Raw genomic sequence first — 2,500 nt, forward strand, 5'->3', positions numbered from 1 at the left:
CATCACACACTCATACCATCACACACTCATACCACAACACACTCATACCATCACACACTCATACCATCACACACTCATACCATCACACACTCATACCATCACACACTCATACCATACACACACTCATACCATACACACACTCATACCATCACACACTCATACCATCACACACTCATACCATCACACATTCATACCATCACACACTCATACCATACACACACTCATACCATCACACACTCATACCATACACACACTCATACCATCACACACTCATACCGTCACACAATCATACCATCACACACTCATACCATCACACACTCATACCATCACACATTCATACTATCACACACTCATACCATCACACACTCATACCATCACACACTCATACCATCACACATTCATACCATACACACACTCATACCATCCCACACTTATACCATCACACACTTATACCATCACACACTCATACCACACACACTCTTACCATCAAACACTCATACCATCACACATTCATACCATCACACACTCATACATCACACACTCATAATCACACACTCATACCATCACACACTCATACCATACACACACTCATACCATCACACACTCATACCATACACACACTCATACCATAACACACTCATACCATCACACACTCATACCATCACACACTCATACCATACACACACTCATACCATACACACACTCATACCATCACACACTCATACCATCACACACTCATACCATCACACATTCATACCATCACACACTCATACCATACACACACTCATACCATCACACACTCATACCATACACGCACTCATACCATCACACACTCATACCATCACACAGTCATACCATACACACACTCATACCATCACACACTCATACCATACACACACTCATACCATCACACATTCATACCATACACACACTCATACCATCACACAATCATACCATCACACACTCATACCATACACACACTCATACCATCACACACTCATACCATACACACATTCATACCATCACACACTCATACCATCACACACTCATACCATACACACAATCATACCATCACACACTCGTACCATCACACACTCGTACCATCACAAACTCATCACTACACACACTCCTACCATCACACAATCATACCATACACACACTCATACCATCACACACTCATACCATACACACATTCATACCATCACACACTCATATCATCACACGCTCATACCATCACACACTCATACCATCACACACTCATACCACACACACACTCATACCATCACACACTCATACCATACGCACACTCATACCATACACACACTCATACCATCACACGCTCATACCATACACGCACTCGTACCATACACACACTCATACCATCACACACTCATACCATCGCACTCTCATACCATCACACACTCATACACTACACACACTCATACCATCACACCTTCATACCATACACGCACTCGTATCATCACACACTTATACCATCACTCACTCATACCATACACACACTCTTACCATCACACACTCATACCATACACACACTCATACCATACACACACTCATACCATCACACACTCATACCATCACACATTCATACCATCACACACTCATACCATACACTCACTACTACCATCACACACTAATACCATATACACACTCATACCATCACACACTCATACCATCACACACTCATACCATACACACGCTCATACCATCACACACTCATACCATCACACACTCATACCATACACACACTCATACCATCACACTCATACCATACACACACTCATACCATCACACACTCATACCATACACACACTCATACCATACACACACTCATACCATACACACACTCATACCATACACACACTCATACCATCACACACTCATACCATACACACACTCATACCATCACACACTCATACCATCACACACTCATACCATACACACACTCATAACATACACACACTCTTACCATCACACACTCATACCATCACACTCATACCATACACACACTCATACCATCACACACTCATACCATACACACACTCATACCATACACACACTCATACCATCACACACTCATACCATCACACACTCATATCATCACACACCGCAGACATATTAGAATGAAGGACTAAGGCCCAAGGGGGTGTGGTATATAGCCAATATACCACTGCTAAGAGCTGTTCTTTGTCAAGACACAACGCTGAGTGTCTGGATGCAGCCCTTAGCCGTGGTATATTGGCCATATACCACAAACCCTCAAGGTGCCTTATTGTTATTATAAACTGGCTACCAACGTAATTAGAGCAGTAAAAACTAATTTTGTTATACCTGTGGTATATGGTCTGATATATCACGGCTGTCAGCCAATCAGCATTCAGGGTTCGAACCACCCAGTTTATAATATTTTATGCACCTCCACCCACAAACACATTCTTCCTAACGCCTCTGTGTGTGTGTGTGTGTGTGTGTGTGTGTGTGT

At 42.5% G+C, this 2,500-nt stretch overlaps 1 protein-coding gene across 1 annotated transcript in view; it reads left to right on the forward strand.

Moving 5' to 3' along the window:
• LOC135543723 (stAR-related lipid transfer protein 13-like) overlaps positions 1-2,500 on the forward strand; it is a 147,173-nt gene that overhangs the window by 140,177 nt on the left and 4,496 nt on the right. The window lies entirely within an intron of this gene.

Source organism: Oncorhynchus masou, chromosome 8, assembly GCF_036934945.1.
Source record: "Oncorhynchus masou masou isolate Uvic2021 chromosome 8, UVic_Omas_1.1, whole genome shotgun sequence".
Lineage (NCBI taxonomy): Eukaryota > Metazoa > Chordata > Actinopteri > Salmoniformes > Salmonidae > Oncorhynchus > Oncorhynchus masou.